Raw genomic sequence first — 20,816 nt, forward strand, 5'->3', positions numbered from 1 at the left:
TCACCACACTTACTTTTGTGCTTAATGGAGGATAATCCATATCTAGTGGACATGTGCTTGGTTGTGTGACACTTCATGGTGCTAACTTCTATGAATTCTAGAAGCTCTCATGTAGCCTTTATAATCAGGCACTCCTAGTGTACTCTAGTATCATGTTATTGAATACATTGTTATTCTGATCATACTCTCTCCATTTTTGGTCTACAATTGTGCTTGTGTATGAGTTCTTGGTTCTTGGGTGAATTTTTCCCTTAGGCAAATTCTTACATGGTATCAGAGCTTGGAGACTTTCTCATCACATAGCCATTCGAGACCTCTTGCTTGCTTCATCACCTCAGCCTGAATCCGGAGTGCTGCAGAAATTAGGAGCGTCCAACACCAAATCTGACCTCTCCATTGCATTTGAAACTCTAAACTGGTGAAAATTGACTATAAGCACGCCTACTTTGACCCAAAGTTGATCGTGAGGCAATTTTTTTTGCAAATCGGCACCAATTTGCAAGTACGAGTATGATCTAATTCGATCTGATTATTTATATTTTTAGATCTGAACATTATCTTTTCTCTGTCATATTTTCTGTCAGAGAAAAAAATTTTTGTAGTACATGCTATCAGATCCCGTACTGCACATTTGTGGTGGAACTTTTTGAATTAATTATTGTAGGTGTGTTTATTATTCTGCGGGCCTAATTATATTTTCATCAGCCACCATATTCCTACTGGCCCCGACATTCATAGCGAATCGATGGCACTAAATCACCGATGGCTGACAAACACCGGTAGCTCTATAGACATTTGTCAGTGCAAAATCCTCAGCCTAGCAACTCTTTGTATACTCAGCGCGACCTATTGCTTTTAAAAAGCATAAAACACAAACCCACAGCACATGTGGGACTAATAAGTCCCTAACCAGAGTTAATCACTAGCAACCACTGCCAAAACCTTTTGCCAGCGATGTTTGTCATCTCACATCACCACGTGGTACCCTTTCATTCGACCTTGCAGCATCATCACTTCATTTCATTGTGTACACATGGTTTCCTCCCAATCGGTCCGCTCACGCCAGCGTAGGCCCAATCAACACTCGTTGTCTGCACGTCAACCTAGGCACATCAACTGATACAGTCAACGTATGGATATACCCTATAACTTGTTTGTACATTCTGTACAAGTGTCAGGTGTATTTCGTACAATTTTGTATAAGGTGACATCATCACAGGCCAAAGTTTTTGCTAACGTCATCCAATACATGAGCCTAAATTTGATGACCGTATGACCATCATTCCCTGGCCCAAATTGAACTGCAATGACGACTGTTTGATTGTCAAATTTAAACTTCTAGTTTCTCCTCTAGACCCCTCTTCAGATTGCTTTTCAATTTGGTAGCTTGACTTTGCGAGCCCATAACTTGGACATCTGGACTTCATTTCAAGTGCAATTTTTTTTGAAACCAGGTAGAATTTCTTGAATTTTCTAGTGGTGTGTTGTTTTCTAGTTTTGGTGCATAGATTTTGTATAATTTGCATTTTTTGGTGACTGTACCTGCATAATCCTATATTTTGCAACTTCAAAAGCTCCGTATGAGCACATCTGGTCACCTTTTCAAGTTTTTTTTTTTTGAAAGTGCATATTTTTTCATCTACTTTTCAGATTTGAAGTTAGATTCTAGGGTTGTGTGGACAAATTTCTCACTTTCAAAATTAGGCCATCTTTCGCATTGTAAAGTTTTGATTCTTTTTCAGAATTATTGTATAACTAAGCTATAGTGCTTAAGTGACAAATTTTAGCCTTATAAGGCAGTTGTAAAACAAAATTAGAAAGTCCACTTTATTCATTTGACAAGTGGCCCATTGTAAATGCACTACTTATAAAGTGCCAACAACATCTTTTTTGGGGGGGTCTTTTGATTGAGTGAAAAGGGGGAGGGTGCACTATGTTTCTTGTGTCTCTCTATTGTGCTCTTTTCATTTCTACATCATGGGTTTTAAATGTCCTCCTTTAACTTCATGCAACTATTCTACATGGAAAGATATTGCATGGAGTAGATTAATGAAAAAAGGATATAGTTTGTATGTTGATGGTACAATTACCTAACCCACTAATGCTAAAAAACTCATTGATTGGAAAAATCAAGACTCATGAGATTTTTGTGGAGAAGGATGTTCACTTTGAGGAAAGTTCACCAAGCTTATCCTCTACTCCTCTCCACACATCATATATAGTGGAAACTGATAGTAACACCAGCGATAGTGCTTCAACAGGTTCAGACACGTGGGGTTCTATCAACAGTTGTAGTGAGAGGTCACATCAGTCCAGTCCACGTGCTTATATTGCCACATTGAAAGGTCCATCATGGCATGGTACATCTTGTCTTCTAGCTCTAGCTTCACTTGACTTGGGAGACAGACTTGAGGACACACATCTTCTCATTGATGATGATACTTCTATAGTTGTTGCGAGGGCTCACTCTGACCCTCATGTCCATTCTCTACATGATCAATCTGCACAAGTTGGTGTGATTTTGGATCCTTATGAACAATAATTAGTGGATGACTCTTTGTCAGTAGAGGAGACAAATAGTTCAGTGGAACAGGTTCAGAAGGCATCCTTGATAGATCTACATTCATTCTTTTCAGCACAGTTGGAAGGAGTGAACTTTAGCATCAGTACAAGGATACTTGAGCAGGTTTCAGGGCTATCACTCATCTTTAGGATTGTACCTTGGGCATTGTTTCTTCCTAAGGGGAGGAACACCATTCTGCATTCTTGGACCAGCTTCTTCATTGGAGCAGCTTTCACCTATTGGCATTCTTCTTTTGGGGGGGGGGGGGGGGGGGGGGGGGGAAGCCTATTCTGTCTCTCTTCCTTCTTTCATTATCTTTTGTATATACTGGATGTATGTCATAATGGGGGGGTCTTGATTACTCCATCCATCAATGCATCCTCTTCTATCTCTCTTTTTGGGGGAGGGTTTTTCCCATGAGGTTTTTCGTCTTTCCCCACTTTATGGGAGATTTGCATTTCATTATGTACATGGGTACCTAAAATGGCCTCATAGCCAGGACCCATCTTGCTTGCATCCTAGTTTTGTAAGCTTAAGTACATTCCCCTAGCTTGCACTTAAGGGGGGGTGTTGGTGTAAATACGTACTTTACTATTTACACTTACTTAAGTTTACTTAGGTTAATGCATCATTTAATTATATTGCATTATTTTATTATTTTTATTTGTGAGACACTTAGAAGTTTGCACACCTTGTGATTTGTCATGTAGACAACACAGGAGTATGCAAATTTATTTGAGCACATGGTGTCTACAACACTATTTTTCATGTCCCATCCTTGTAGGCTTATCCTCTCATCATCGCACTTACTTTTGTGCTTAATGGAGGATAATCCATATTTTGTGGACATGTTCTTGGTTGTGTGACACTTCATGGTACTAACTTCTATGCATTCTAGAAGCTCTTCTGTAGCCTTTATAATCAGGCACTCCTAGTGTACTCTAGCATCATGTTATTGAATACATTGTTATTCTGATCATACTCTCTCCATTTTTGGTCTACAATTGTGTTTGTGTATGATTTTTTGGTTCTTGGGTGAATTTTGCCCTTAGGAAAATTCTTACAATTACTTACCTTCCCTTTGACCTTTACAAGCACCTCCTAGGATCTTTCAACATCCATGAATAGAAGGAATACAAGGATAATTCTAGAGGCACAAGAAAACCATTATATCATGATTTAAGCCATTTACAAAGTTTCAACAATCCACTCAATATCCAAAACATCAAATTGTTTTCAAGACCTAAAACAAGCCTTATATAAGTAGGCTTACAATTCAAGTTTTTGGCAAATAAATTTTAATTTTAGAAAAAGAAAAAAAAACTAATTTTACATTCAAACACCCATTTAGAAGGTCTCACAAATTCCAAAGGTTTAGTTCTGAAGTTTCTTCTAAAGCATAAAACACCAAATACCTAAGAAAATGAGGGTTGGAAGCCTAAACAACCAGGGCTTCCACAAACTCAATGTTTTAATGAAGACCCAATTGAACTAACTTCATAAACACTTACAAGAATCTCAAATAAAAATCCATACACCTTGAATACCATTATTCGCTTAATTTAACCCTTCCTTTTACATACCTAGGTAAGTCGCATGAGTACTTAAAAAGATAAGTTTATCAAAGATATGGTGAGTGGAAAGAAAAATGAAAACATCATCTTAATGTACACTATACCACCTCTCTTATCAATAAAAAAAAATCCATTTTTCAATGGTGGCAATTAGGGGAAATAGCCCATTATTTATGAAACCCTAGGTGCAATCTAAAATAGGACAAGTGAGAAACAAAATTTAATTTTAAACCTTTCACTCCCACTATGATAGCCTATCAAATAATGAAATGGGAATAAAATGAGGCATTCCACATCCTTAGTATATTTATAGAGATAAAAATTGAACAAAAAAATAGAAATTACATAATAAAGAGCACTTAATTGAAAGAGTGTTTCCACAATCCATAGTAGTCATTTTTAGTTTCTGGATTATAATTGTGTGTCTTTTCATTAAATAACACTTACCGGTTATCATATTCTGTAAAATACCTCACCAAATCCAATTTTCAATTCATTAAAATGTTAAAATGTCTTATATCCATCTTAAATCATTGTCGGAGATGACTTTCCAACTCCACAAATGCATTCATACAACCACAAAACAAAATGACTCTTGTGCGAAAATGTAAAATTTGCATTTTTAACATTTTCTTACAAAGTTTCAAATATTGACAACTTTCAACCAAAATCATCTCATAACCCTACAAATAAGACCAATTAACCTTAAAACATGTCAAAACCTGATTATGACCTTTCAAGCCATAATTCACCTTTGATTGACACTTTGATGAATGTTGACTTGTGTTGACCAATAGGAAAATAATTCAAAATTATGACACAACCATGTCAAATGATTACAACATGAAATGACATGATTCAAACATGATTAAAATACCTAAAGATCATCCTCTAATTAAAAAAAACCAAAATTAAAAACGAAATGGACAAAGATCATGCATGATGCTCCTACACCATACTCCCCATGGCTTGAAAAATCAAGTCCCTTGAGTTTCCAATTCTTTCAAATTAAATCTATTCTTGATTATATCATCCTCTAACGTCCATACAACATCTACCTCTAGAATTCATTTATGCTTAAACAAGTACTCTTTATAGATGCCCTTTCTTGTCTTCCTGTGCACCTTGGTGTCAAGTATACACTCTAACTTCATGGGTCTTCTTGGTGGAAAATCCTTGGTGCATTCCATATCATTTTTTGTGTCCTGTATCATTTTATAATAATTAACTATATTTTTTCCTTTGTACAAAGTCAGATCTGCAAGATTAAAGATGGGTGACATCCCAATGTTAGGTGGAATCTCAAGTTCATGTGCATTATCACCTTATGTTTTAAGAACCTTGTATAGTCCAATTTTATTCATTAGGAGATTATTTTGATGGATTTTAGGAAGCCTTCCCTTCTTCAAAGTTTTCATTACTAAATCACCAACCTTGAATTTTATCTTCTTCCTTCTTTGATTTTCCTTCTCGTATTTTTCCACTGATTTCTCCAACTAAGATTTCACCTCCTCATGAGAAATATATAGCACCTAAAAATATATTTTCCATGGTACTTCTACCTTTCATTTTTTGAATTTCCCTTAGCTCCAATGGACCTCTATGATGGAATTCATAAACTACCTCAAATGGGGTCTTTCTTGTTGACTTGTTTATCGAATTATTGTATACATACACTGCCTAGCTCAAAACCCAATCACAAGTTTCTCCATGTTTCTTTTTCAAATACCTTGGAAGGTTTACAAGTGTCTTAATAATAACCTATTTCTAACCATTTCTTTTTGGATGGTAGGATGAAGAGAAAGAGAGTCGTATACCCAATTTCTTCCATATGGTCCTCTAAAAGTGACCTACAAACTCGGTATCCCTATTTGTCACTATGGAAAAATGTAAAACATGGATCATAACTATTTCTTTGAAAAATAATCCTATAATTTTTGAAGCATCATGGTTTCTCCTACATGGTAAAAAATGATCTATTTTGCTAAATTTATCCACAAAAGAAAACACCATATCCATACCCCTAGTAGTTTCATGTAGCCCAGCACAATGTTCATATTGATGTTATTTCATGGATTGTTAGGGATTATGAGGGGTTGATACAAACCCAAGTTTGAATACAATCCTTTAGCCCTCTAAGATATCCCACAACCTTTAATATATTTTTTAACTTTTCTTTAATGTAAACAAGCAAAGGAATCTTGCAACCTTCTTGAAGGTCTTATCTACTCCAAAATATCCACTAAGGACCCCATTATGTTTTTCATCAATTATATTCCCCCTCATGGATTACTTGGGAATACATATCCTTGTACCTTTTCATAGGAGTCCCTTGTGAAATTTTTTTTTAGAAAACTCACCATGAAAGTTGTTAGAAAAGTTAGAGAAAACTTTGTAGGCCTCCTTAAAATCATCATCATTCTAGTATATATTCTTAATTTAATCCAAACCAATAGAATGCAACTAATTTCTTGGATGGATAACACTCTCCTACTTAAGGTATCAGGTACCTTATTATCCACCCCCTTCTTATGCTTAATTATGAAGGTGAAATATTGAAGTTAGTCCATGCACTTAACATGCATATGATTCAATTTCTTAAGCCTATTGGGGATATTCAAAGCATGGTTATTTGTAAAGACTACAAACTCATTCAACATGAGTTATCTCCTCCATTTACTTAAAGATTATATGTATTGTATATTTGTTTGGAACCATTCATTTTTTCTGAAAAGAATGCTATAGGGTACCCTTCTTGGCTCAGTACCACCCTAATTGATTTCTTATTGGCATCATACTCAACCTCAAAAACATTATCAAATTTAGGCAACACAAATGTGGATAACTTAAATACTCTTAACTTGAGGTATTAAAAACTCTCATGTGCCTCTTTTTTCTATGGAAATTTTGTTTTTATATTGCCTTTGATAGTGTAAAGGATAGGATCCCATATCCCACTAAATCCCCTAATGGAATTTCTATAAAAGTCTCAATGCCATGAAAAATCCTAATTTCTCTTACTAAAGTTTGCTTTGGCCAATTTAGAATGGAATCAACCTTGGATGGATCCATTTTTAAACTACCTTGAGATAACAAAACCCAAATAAACAAGTTCAATTTTTAGCAACTCACACTTTTCCAAGTTAATCTTCAACATCTCCTCCTCAAGGTTCTCCTCTTTTTACTTTCTAAACACCAAGATATCATTAAGGTATATAATAACAAATTTTCCAATAAATTGAAGGACTTTATTTATCATTCTCGTAAAGGAACTTGGAGAATTTCTTAACCCAAAGGACATGACAACCCATTCATATAATCCCTTATTGGTTTTATATGTTGTATTCCATTCATCCCCATGTCTAATTCTTATTTGACGGTAGCCAAATTTTGAAAAGTAACATGATCCATGGAAATTGTCTAATATGTCCTATATCCTTGGAATTAGGAACTATATCTTATGGTTATTTTTTTGTGGGTCTTGAGTCCACACACAACCTCCATTTTTCATCATTTTTAGGGTCTAAATTTGATGGTACTAGATAAGGACTTAAACATTTCCTTAGCAATCATTTATCTAGTGACTCTTATACTTTCTTGCTTATCTTTGAATTTTGTTGGGGTGTTAGCTTGTAGGAAGCCTTATTAGGTAGAGTGTCTCCTAGTATTAAGTAAATTTGATGAATTATACTTTTGATTGGTGGAAATGACTAGGGTTTCTCTCTTGCAACAATATTATGATACTGTTTTGAAAAAGTGTTTACTTCCTTAGGCAATGGTTCTTACTTCTCCATGTCATCCTTGGTCTTGACAACCACATCATATTTTATTAAATCATCCTCTTTTCAATACTCAATAACTCCATGCCCTCTACTAACATCAAATAGGAATCATCTTTTGTCTTGTGTTATTCAAGTAGATGGTCCATTTTAAATTTCCTACCATTTTTTGTTGCATGTGTTTTTCTCTGTATCATCTTGAGCCTTAAAATCAAATTGTCATGGTCTACCTAGTATTAAATGATATGCATCCATTGGGATAGTTTCACAATGAATCATATCTACATAATCACATATCTCAAACTCAATCAATGCCTTTTATTTCACAATATAGCTCTATTTTTTGTTGATCCAAGAGATCTTATGAGGTGATGTATGAGGTATCCTTATAAGTTTACAATTCACCATCATCTCCCTTAACACAACATTTCCACTTGATCCTGAATCCACAATTTTTTTCACAATTTTCTATAGGCATTTCCTTGAGTTCTAAACATGGACATTCTTTGGGGAGGCTCATGCTTCAAAGGAATCTTTAGTGGGGTCCTTTTGATCATCATATTCTCACCATCAAAGATATGTTTTGCACTCCCAAATGGCACATTAAAACTACTTCTAGTACCCTTATCTCCTAAAATAAGTTAATTCATCCCATCTCTTCTTGTAAATTAATTGGATGGTATTTTAGGATACTTATTCTTTTTATGTCTATATATATTTCAATTGTAACACTTAATAAATAATTCTTAACTCCCTCTACATGGTCCTCCAAAATATCATCTACCGCTATTAAAAGATCTTCTCTATCCCATAAAATTATTTCCACCTATGTGATTATTCTTTGCTCTAAATTAACTACTCTAATATTCCTCATTCTTATTGCTCCATCCTTTGGTATAGTTACCTATGCCCCTATTGATACTCCTATCTCCTCTACCTCAATTTCTATGGTGTCTTGCCCAAAAATTAAAGTAAAAAACACCATTTTTTAAAAAAGATGATTATAACTAAGTTGTCTACATTATAATATTACAAGATTTGTAGATAAGATAATGATATGATAAAGTTTATAAGTTTAAAATCTCAAGATTGCACAACTATGTGACAAATGTTTAGGGTTCAAGATGAAAATTTACATTATCAATTAGGGTGATAGTTGGATAATGAAGTTAAAGTATATTTAAAAGGTTTTATTCTCACTTATAGGTCTAGACATGTTATCTAATTCAATTAAACATTCCACTATGATCGATAACATGTTGATAAGGTTCAAGTTGTTAAGATATTAAGTCATGAATTATAGGTAAGCCATTTAAGGCAAGGAAATAATTAGGTTTCAATTTCATTATAAAATGTCATTCTACTAGGTTATCATTTAAAAGATTAAGCATATGGTGTGCATGACAATGTATTATATTTTTATTTCCTTAACATATAAAAGAAACCTTACTACAAAATCAACATTTAATAATATTATGAACTAAAATCCTATTTAGTATAGACACAATTGGCTTTAATAAGTTTAATTAAATCGAATTAGGGTATAAATAAGCCTATATACATTAGACTTGAGCCAAATAAATAATTCATAATTTACTATCATTACAGTAAATACATATTCCCTAAATACCTATTATACTAACTTATTAATGAAACATTTATCCTACACATACACATGATTGAGTTAGAGGAATATAGCCACATTCAAAAATATAATAATCTAATAGCATTCAATAACTAACAAACATTTTTTCAAATAAATTATATCATATTCTCAAGTAAATATTCTATTTAACTACATACTAATAATCATTATCCATAAAATCCCTTTACTTAAATACTAAATCAGATTCCCTACACCTATTAATTGAGTATAAACTCACATGATTTCTAAATAATTAGATAAATAACTTCATACTAATTACCTAATTGCATAATTAAAACTAAAAATACCTACAAATACTAACTCTCATCTTACCTATTGTCTTAAAAAGCTAAATCTGAATTACTCATATACTACTAATATATATTTTCAATAACCAAATATAAGTCATAACTACTAACTACAAATCCAACTTTAAAAACTAAACATACATCAAACAAGAAAATTAATATCCTAAACTAATCACTAATCTAATTCCTAGCACCTACTAACCTAGCCTATACTCCTATGTCCCTACATTAACCCTCGGCCTACATCCCACTTGGCAAGTAGATGCCCCATTTGACCAAGTGTTCCCTAATGTCCAAGGTTTTTTGTCCAAGTCTGTCATCTGAAATTGTAGCGTACTTTTTGTGGAGGTATACATGAAAGTGGAGAGGGGAAGGATGGGAAAGGGAGTTGGGAGGAGTTGGTGGCCCTACCAACTAAAAGACCATCTAAACAAGTGAAAGGATTAAAGGTGATGCTAACATAAATTCCCAACCCAAGTCCATGTGAGAAATAGGAAAGTACATAGGGGAGAGAGAAGATGGGGTGTGGGGGAAGTTTCGAAAGAAGGGTTTTGGGCCCCACCACCATAAAGGAGCACATAACATAGTTTTAATAAGGTAAAAATTAAATGTCATCCCAAGTAGAATATAAGGCCAACATGGGATTTGGGGAGGGGAGACGAGAGTAGGGTGTGAACTCTACGTGAGTCACATCCCACTCCCTCAACTTGTTTAATTTTTTATTATTTTAAATTCCTTTGAATTAATTGTAATTCCCTTACTTTTTTTGTATTGTTTTATCTCCTTGATGATTGTTCAATTAAGTATTATTTAAAAGCACAAGTGGTTTCCTAGGATTATATTATTTAAATGACTATGGGTAGATTTTGTATGGGAGGAATTTATTTTTCCTCCCATAGAAATTCCAGAGACTTGAAGGTCTCAATTTGGAGGAAAATTTTGCAAGACCTTTTTATTCCAAAATTAGATTTATTCCTCTATCCGTATCAATTTTGCTAGAGTCATGAACTACTGATTTAGAAAGTTATTTACCACCTAAGTGCTATAATCATATTGTGTTTCATAGATTTTATTGAACAAATTAGTTAATCCATTTAGTCTATTAGATCTAATAGTATAGAAACTATGTAATGTAACAATTAGAATGTTGTTTAATCCATGAACAATATAATTCATTTAAATTTGAACTTGATTCTACATTGCAAATCTATGAAACTACTTAATGAAGCCTTCTTTCATTCTTTCGTCACTATTACAAAATTGAAGAGGAATGAATTCACATAATGATATAATTCAATGATTCAAACAAATATATCTTTTGTTTCAACTTTAGATTAAGGAATACAATGAAAGTAGCTATTGGAGGATTGCATCAACTCATTGCAACTCTCCTTGCATAGTGAAACTATCATTTCCTATCAATTGATATGCATATACACATTTTAGTCAATTCAATATATTACAATTAAACTACAATCATTTCTTTCACTATAAAAATGAAACAATGCAACAAGAAGGTTGACATAAGTGGATGATTCTCCAGTACAAAGGTGACATAATGAGATATGGTGAAACATCAACCCTCTCCTTCACAATGACACCAACAAGAGATTGACATGCCAAGATTTATTCAATATTTGATTCCACCAAAACCTGCAAATATGAATGAAAAATACCATGGAGATCTCACATCCCAACCTAAGCCTCAAAGAGGCCACCAACCAAGCTAGGAGAACCAATACCAACTGGGTTACATTCAAACTCAAGCCATAATACATGAACATCGCAAGAAACACATGACCAAGGATTTCACAATGGCTTACACCTATGAACCCACAACAAAGGGTGAAGGTGAAACATCCATGAAGGAGATGTCAATGACAATCATACAATAATATTCCTTCAAAAGACTTAGAATCACACACATCTTTCATAAAAATACTCCCCTTATCTCCCCCAATAACAACAATACATTGGAAAACAAGGGCTCGTACACCTTGCATTTATCCCTCTTCTCCATGAGAAGAGAATCTACACTTCCATGGAATCAAAAATAACCCCTTCACCCCACAAGGACATTTCTTCCCTATCCAAGGGTGAGTAATGTCTTAACATCCATGAACAACCCCTCAAGAAAATGAAAGAAAAAGTAAGAAAGTAGATTGATATCCTCATTTTGCTAATCCTCACAACCACAATACAATAATATATACAATGCAAGAATGAAAGAATAAGAACTTTAGAACAAACCATTATTTTGAAAGAAATGAAGAATATCCATGGCAAAGAAATCACCAAATTTAGTCAAATGTGTTATGGAATAAAAATTTAAGAAGAGCCCTATGCTTTTATTTCTCTACTTCCAAACCCTAGTGTTCTTATAGATAGAGAGTGGGTGAACACCCACTAATTAAGTTCGCCAAGGGCTCCTAAAAAGGCCTCCAAATCCCACCCACCTAAAAGCAATAAATTTTGAGTTGACCCAAAGTCATTTGGATATCATACATGTTTGATACCACTGAATGCAAGATTGGACAAGAGTGTGGGTATGGGTAATGTCATAAGACCACTCCATTTTCGTAACTATTGGAGAATGAGAAGTTTGGAGGGTACCTAAAGTTACCTAGGCTTTCTATTGATGATAATTAGGTACCCAACTCATACCTCTACTACTTGGGCACTTAAATACCACTAAATTTGGCTCATATGACCACTTTTTGTCCCTTAAAAGTGACTCAAATTTTTAGTTCAAAATTTCTATAAAGTAGGACTTCACAAGTTATCTCTAACCAAGGGGTGATTAACATAGGTGCCTAATTAGGTTCATTTTTAGGTTAAGGGTCACTTTACCAACCCTAATTGACATGACATTTTACACATATACATGACAAGTGTCAAATGACAACATAAAATCACATTACGCACTAGTACATTTTGACCCATTTTTTGATGAAAATTGGTCAAAATTTTGACCCATGTTGGTCAAATTTGTAACCAAATTGTGCATCACAATTTTTGTCATCAAAATTTTGACAAACCCTCCAATTGGTTAGAATTTTGACCAAATACTTGATTGAAATAGGCTATATTTGGTATGAGCATTATTGGTGGCCATTGGTTGAAATTTTGGCCAAACTTCATCGAAATGGCCACCAAAGTGTGGTCAAAAGTTTGACTAATTCTTGTCTATCAATGACTAGAATGCCATACTCATGACCAAAGAATTGGTCAAAATTTTGACCAATATTAGTTGAAATAGATAATAAGAATTGGTCAAAAGTTTGACCAATTCTAGTCTATCAATGACCAAAATGTCATACTCATGACCAAAGAATTGGTCAAAAGTTCAACCAATTCTTGGTGGAAATGTCGACCAAGATTGATAAATTTTTTTACCAATCTAATTTGTTTAAAAAAAATACAACAGAGGTGAAATTAAAATTGATAGAGTAAAATACAACCCAAGATGAACCTAGAATTAGGGATGAAACAAGAAAATTCCTATTTGATGTTAAATTCACATGAGCATCTACCATCTAAATACTTCATTTTTAATTTGTTACATGCATTCATCAGATTTCTTGCATTGTGTATTGTATCAAATGAAATGAGTAGCAATGCACCTCATTTTAATAACTTGAAGAGAATATGACATTATGATTGAAAGTCATATGATATGAAATATTTACTTAATAAGAAAAGACTCCAATACATCCATGACATTTATTTCATTTAGTCTTTGCAAAATAAGAGCAACAATATGTATATAAAAATGGCATTCCAATAATACAATTGTGAATAAAGTGGATATGTAATGATTTATAAATATTAATAGTGTACAAAATATATTTTAGATATCAATTATCAAAGCACCAAATTGTCAAATGTAAGTGCCAATGGTCTCTTATTTCTCAGAAGACAATAGTTTATATATTCAAACATTAGATTCATATGACATTGTTTTCTACAACTAGTATTTTTCATTGAAATGAACAACAACCACTTATGGCTCAAAATATTCAATTTCATATGTGCATCTAACCACATTTTGATGTACCTTCATAACTGCATGTTGAAGATGAGGTGGAAGTTGGTTGTTTCCCTCAATTAGAAGGAAAACCAGCTACCTCATTCTACTTCACCTTCCACCCTTCAATATGACCTCCAAAGACATATAACATGTCATCATACGTATAGGTTGACTTGAAGAACATCTTCTTGTTCATAGCAAGTGATTCCTACATATTGCGATTGATCGTCTATTATTTATGTAGTTGAAGATAGTGACCATATTTTTCTCCTTAACCTCTATAAGCAACATGTTAAGCACTTTGTTCTTCATCTCCAATTGAGAATTTTGCAACTTTAGGCACTTATTATCTACTTCACATGCAACCAAATTCTCTGAAAAAAAAGATATATGTTTCTCTTGAAGTGAGCTATTGAAGTTGTCATCTAGGGTAGGATCATATGAGCCTACACTATCATGACTATTTCTTGGTCCCACCACACCAAAAATATTTGATACACCCAATGGAGGTACTTAATTTGAACTCTACCATTGCCTCTCAATGGATGAGTCATTCATGTTTCCATGCTTCCTAGAAGTTGTAGACTTTGGTAATCCTATAGTTGTAGTTATGGGGATATCAGATGGTGATTGATTGGGAGCTTCCTTTCTATAGACATATTTGTGACTACCCATGACTACATCAACATATAAGAACTATGCTTACATTGCAATAATGAAGTTTAATTTTAAAAGTTCCCTAGAAATTTAAAAAAATTTGCATTTTATGAATAGAATGAATAGAAAATGTACCACAATATAGCAGAATACCTGGTCAATATTGTTAAGTGGAAGTAGGAGCATCCACTTAATATAGTGATAAGATCAAATCATCTCCAATTTATTAAAACATCCATCAAATTGAAGAAAAGTATTCAATAATTTATGATAGAAGTTACTATACATTTGAAATAACTATTGCATATATTATAAATTGAAATAATATGTTGATATGCATAGATTTATTTATTTGTTGTGTTTCAATGCCATTAGTTGGATAGAAGACTAAAATAACACCTTTCAATTACTTGATTAACTACATGGCTACCATGAGTCAAATGAGCACCACTACAATTCTAGTCTACCTAGTTACAATGGTCATTATTCAACAATTATGACAATAATCAAATATATCAAATTTCAATGAATAATATTAGAATAAGATATTAAATTAAAGAAATCAAGATATATATATATATATATATATATATATATATATATATATATATATATATATATATATATATATATATATATATGTAAGTTTGTTCATGGAAATTTTTCATTACCATAGTACAACTTGTTACTAAACATGACACTAACTTTATTACAAACACAAGAGGTCATATTAGCTCTGTACGATGTTCCATTCACATTCCTGAGTCCCATGTATATTGTCTAGTAAAATGTCATGAGAATACAATGTTGTATTCAATCTATATCATATGAAATAGGATTCCAAAGCTAGAACATGTGTAATGAAGGTCCTACATATCCCAAATTTCTCATCCTTATTTGTTTCGTTAAAAATTTATTCCAAATGTTCTAATAAGATAATGACTATGATATGGTAGGACAACATCAAAGCCTATGTTGAGGGATGAATATAAAGATATGTAAACACTAATTAGTTAAAAACTTGAAATTTAATACCAAATAAATTGTATATAACACCTAGTTGTAACTAAATTTATTCAAAAAAAATCATTATCTTAACAATTTTAGCTAGAACTAATAATGAAAACACTTCCTATGGTGACCTATTAGTAGATGAATATAAATATAAGTTATCAATATTTAGTATTCAAGGGGATTACATGGTAGGATAAACCTATCCTGGAGGTATTAAATATTTTAATGAAACCTTGGATGGAGCATCATTGGGTACACTAATGCAATTTTTATACCTAGCTTATTTCATGGAAATTTTATCTATTTCCCCTTCAACCTACACAAAATAAAGCTTATTTACCAAAAATATCATCAACATGAATTTCAAATAATCAAATTAAAATTTGATTAGTACAATTATGATGTCTTGAGCTCCCTTTATATCATCTAGCCCAATTGGAGTCATTTCACCACACTTTTCCTACACATAGAATAGAAAATGCAAGTTCCTACTTAAGAAACTCTATTATGGCCATTTAGTGGTTCAATAATAAGCTTTCTATAGAGAAGAAGCAATAATTATCAGAAAGTTGAATTACAATCAAGAGGTTTCTTACTACTGACATTCATAATCTACTTTGAATTTTACACATTTACCATATCAACGTTCTCATATGTTATATCCCTTGCTATGCCAAAACCCCCTTGTTATATTATAAAAAATTTCTTAGAAAAGTATTTCAAATGAGGAAATATCATGGAAATAACAACGACTACCATACTTCTTAAACTACTACTTTATAACAATTCTATGAATATATTTGATCAACCCTTAGCATAGAGAGATATTTGTTTTTTTTTTTTTGTTATTGTTTTGAAAGCAACATTTTAACACCTGCCATGTCTTGATTCTTAATCCATCCATTCTTGATTTTAATTTTTAGTTTGACACATGAACCAAGTGGACATCTGCTTTCGAGCTTCCTCTTCCAAGACTTCCAATATTGCAAAAACAATCATGAAATGATACAAATAATATTCAAAAATATTCTCATACCAAAACATATATAGATAGATATAAAACTATAAAGGATTTGAATTCACTATTACCTTATCACATGGCTTGGATCACTATATGATACCACTAATTCTAATATTAGAAGACCTATCACCTATCTCGATACAATTATCACCTGCATTGATCACAATTCCTTGCATTCATATATTCATCTATACACATAATAAATATCTCTCTTCATTTCTATTCACTGCTATTTAAAATATTATATTAATAAGAATGAAAGAAAAAAATCTCTTCTTATTGGTGAAACTATTTCATTCCCATAGGGTCTAGTAACATTTGATTTAAATTATTTAGAAGTAACCTAAAACATAACTATTTAAGGAAATGAAAATTTTGTGTCATATTTATATCTACATTAATTTATACTATCTATATCTTTTGATAGTATTAGAGAATAGAATTTATATGTCATAATATGATTGGAAAATTTGTGAACTAGAAAAGGATCTTTCTTTTCTTACAATTTATTAGAATTTAATTTTTTAATAATTGTAACAACCTATGTTCACTATTTTTTTGGAAGTCTTTAGAATAACTAAGAGGAAGGGTGAATCAGTTATCCAAGGTCCAGATGTACAAATATAACATTTCACAGCTTAGTAAATCCATATCCATATAACATATTCCTCATGCATGCATCCATTAGATTATGCAATCACTTAAACTTTGTAGAAATGTAAGCATGAAACATAACAAATTCAATAACACATTTGACACAATGATTTTACATGGAAACCCAATTTGGGAAAAACCACCAGTAGCATGCTAGTAATTCTCACTCTTCTAAAGTGATGCCCTATCAAAGGCCAACCATGTTAAAGGTTACAATTCACACTGTTAAATGTGACCTAGTTAGAGGATTTCAATCACCTTATTAGGAATGAGTCTTGTTAGAGGACTTTAGATCATTCACTTGAAATGTCACCTGATTAAAGGATTTAAAAATAATTTTCAGGTCAACCTTAATCCAAAGGATTTACCCTAAACTGATACAACAATTAGAAAGTAATAGTAAGGCTTGATCTGATAACAACTTACAACTCACTTTGTATATTAAAAATCTTTGTTTTAGTCCTCCATTTTGCTTGGCTTTCACACACTTTAGCTCTAATAGCTTGTCCACCCTTCAAGCATCCATACCCTTAAGTCTTCTTACTTTGCATGCCAATTACAGACTCTATAGTTTGGCCACCATATGAAACAACACCCTAGACTTCTTGCCTTTTCTTGGGCTCTTGCACATGCCAATTGTTGTTTCATGCCTTGTATCCCCTTATAAAGAGAAATTAGATCTTTTGTCATTCATCATCTATCATCTATTTTAGGGTTAGGTAGGATTCAATGAATCTATCCATATTTTCATTTTATTCTCCTCTAGAAACTTCTCCTTCAATCCTCTTTGGATTTTCCTAAAAAATGGTTCATCTTGAATTCTGTGCCGCCAGCTCATCAAGCTTATCTTCTACATAGTTAACACAATCTAACAAACCATACTTGTTAGCTCAGAGTCATTGAATTCATGATATTTCTCATAATGTTGGCACTTGACATTAACTTTCTTTTGATGTTCAACACATATTGCATTGCCCAACATGCACTATCAAATCACTCGGCATGAACTAAAGTTTACTGGTGTTTGACATCAACTAAACCTTACTTGGCTAACACTATATTACTCAAAATATATTGAAACTTGTCTTTACTCAGCTCCAACTTATTTTCTGCTCAACTTGCACTATCTTTTCTTGGCACCTACTGTCCACTTGGTCAAGCTTGACAGATCAATTTTTCTCTCTTGTTCTTCTAGACTTTGTTAGTGTATTCAACCTTTGCACCCTTAAGTAGATAATCAATGCACTATAGTTTCATTGTCTTGATTAATCTATGTACTTATTTTCCATATCATAACTCAAACTTTCCTCTAGGTCCTATTGTTACCTCATTTGATCAAATCCTCTTCATCAATCAAACAAATGATAGTACTCAAATCATCTAAGCAATTGCCTTACCAACAAGTAGCAGGTTTGACATTAGTGACAAAATAATAATTGAAACAAATTCTCATACTTGTATCAATATGTTTTCAACATGTTCTTCCATTGTCTACATTTTTGGATAATAGATATCAACTTTTTGGATAGTAGCTAGAGAGAATTTATAAGTTATAAAATGTGATTCATAGTGTTAATTAGAGAAAACATATACAATCTGAAAATTTTGCTAGCAACTCAACCTTTGAGATTGAAACACCTTGCAAATGAAATCTTTTAGTTTATAATTCTTGATCCATTCCATTACCTGTTCCAATAGTGCAACCTTTTATAACTATGTTTTTTATATGAATGTATCAATTCCATCAGTGTTTGGGTTGTCTTATGGTGCCTAAATTGTAATACCAATGATCTAGACATTGTCACAACCTGTCAATGTCACATGAAATTGAGGACTATTGATCACCTTAGTCCAATGAATGCACTTCTCCTCACATCATTGAATTTAATTTCCTATAGACATGTCAATATGTATGATATGCATCAATATTATAAAATTGAAAAGATCATACATATGTTCACCAAATGTAAATCTATACAAACCATTGGTCTAATGTTCTTTTTTCCCCACCAATTATATCCTCTTCCATCAATTGTTCCCTTCCCTTTCAAAATAAAGTGTTGAAGATGTTGAAACTACAAGCACACATAATTGTTCTTCCAACTGCTTGGATTCTCAGGTGTAACAATCTTTCCGTCAATCTAGAAATACAAATAAATGAAAATTCAAATTAGCTATTATCATATTTTCCAATCAGCACACGAGAAGAATTATGATAAACTTTACATATTACTAAAATATAAATTTTTAATTAAAAAATTATTTTAGATTAAGGAAAAAGAAGGTTTTACACCACCTAAATCTAAATGTATCAACTTACAAAATATAAATTATGATTTAGTCCAAAAATAAAACTATGTTGGAAAAATGATAAAACTTTATAAACCCCACCATCCTAAAGATTAGAGACTAGCATAAAATCGAAAAAATGAGTAAAAAAAGGCCAACAAAAAGCCAGAAACACAAATGAACTAACATAAAACTATAACTAAGCCAATTTATTAAGAAGTTTGACCACTTGAATCTCCACTAGTTCCATATCATCCTCAGTATTCTTTGATACGCTATTTGTTCTTGATCAATTTCCCCCTCGATTTTAACCACTTGAATAAGATAAATTAACTATAACTATTTAATATTTTTAACATAAAAATTAAGTGTTAAAAAGTAATATTTAAGCCATCCTAAATATTAATACTCATCTTACAATAAATACAATTGTTATACAAAATTTCAATGAGATTAACTTTAAGTATTATCACATCAAATTTTTATGAATATTTGATCTTACCTGAAAAATGAAGCCAGTTTCACAAGGTCCCTGTAAACTTAGATTGTTAACCAGAAATGTCTTGCCACATGGCACATTTAAAGTTTCACCGGATGCTTTACAAGCCTCATTCCATGCACAAGAAAACACCTATGAAAAGTATTAGTATTTTAATAATATATGTGACCTTTTTAAGTTCCTTGTTAGTGAGATACAAGTTTTCTCTTGGTGAAGATAGAAACAATTAAGTAGGATCTAACATTAGTAACAAGCAAATAAATGAAAACAATCAATAATTTTTTCTTCCTTTGATTCAATAAAAAAATATTGGTAATAATAACAAAAGAATAAATGATAACTAAGACCTTTGTATCATCATGTGCTCCATTACCCACTATACCATAATTTTGTACATTAAAATATCATTTTTTAAATGCAATTGAAAAGACAAATTTTGTAATAACTTATTGTTCTAATGAGTGATTGTCCTAGTTTAATATTATGATTTTAAGTTGGTTATTTATGTTCTTAATGATGTTTTTCATGTCATATATAAGGATGCCACAATATTTCAGCACTTCTAAATATAAAAAGTGAATTCGTGTAGCTACTACAACCTATAAGTGAGACCATAATGGAAAAAATTATATACTATGGTTTACTAATGGTAGAAATTGAAATATTAGTTTATATGTCAAAGAATAATAGAAAAAATATCACTATACATATATGAATTTTTGACATATTTGTGTCATAATTTAGTACTATTAGCCATGCATGTCTAGTACCATTGAAGACTTT

The 20,816-nt window shown here is 32.2% G+C and overlaps 1 pseudogene; it reads right to left on the reverse strand.

The window, feature by feature from the left end:
* Nucleotides 1-334: 334 nt before the first annotated feature.
* LOC149580134 (polygalacturonase-like) lies at nt 335-20,431 on the reverse strand (annotated as a pseudogene).
* Nucleotides 20,432-20,816: the final 385 nt, after the last annotated feature.

This window comes from Cupressus sempervirens, chromosome 1 (genome assembly GCF_028749045.1).
Source record: "Cupressus sempervirens isolate cs-2001-9-10 chromosome 1, ASM2874904v1, whole genome shotgun sequence".
NCBI lineage: Eukaryota > Viridiplantae > Streptophyta > Pinopsida > Cupressales > Cupressaceae > Cupressus > Cupressus sempervirens.